Source organism: Plasmopara halstedii (assembly GCF_900000015.1).
Source record: "Plasmopara halstedii genome assembly, contig: Scaffold_287, whole genome shotgun sequence".
Lineage (NCBI taxonomy): Eukaryota > Oomycota > Peronosporomycetes > Peronosporales > Peronosporaceae > Plasmopara > Plasmopara halstedii.
The window spans coordinates 92,852-93,311 of NW_020187208.1; positions in this window are offsets into that span (position 1 = coordinate 92,852).

The window sequence follows — 460 nt, forward strand, 5'->3', positions numbered from 1 at the left end:
GTCCGCGGTAGTCAAGTCTGCGTCAAGCTATACCCGATCGGTCTCTGAGACAAAGCGCGTGATAGAGTCCAGGAGCTTACGCTGCATGTCTTTGTCTGGTGGTGGAGCTCACCCTGACGGACTGTCCGGGTCATCCATCTCTGACCCCCAGTGCTCCAAGAAACGGAGAGAGATCTCGTGTGGTTTCGTCAAGATACTCCCATCTGGTTTCTCAACTTTTTCAATTGAGATCTTGCGTAGGTTCACATCCAGCGGACGGAAGAAGTGAGACGTCGAACGCTCAGAGTTGGCTGCTGGAAGTCAAACGCATTATCTTGATGGTACTGGCTTGTTCGCAAGACCGTTTCCTTGTAATGACGCATGGCTTCGTCGAAAAGTTCGCGGACGATGCGCCATGCGTCAACAACACCAAGCCTTGCTAACCACTCGAGGCAGCTGGATCGACTCGGATCGTAGCGCA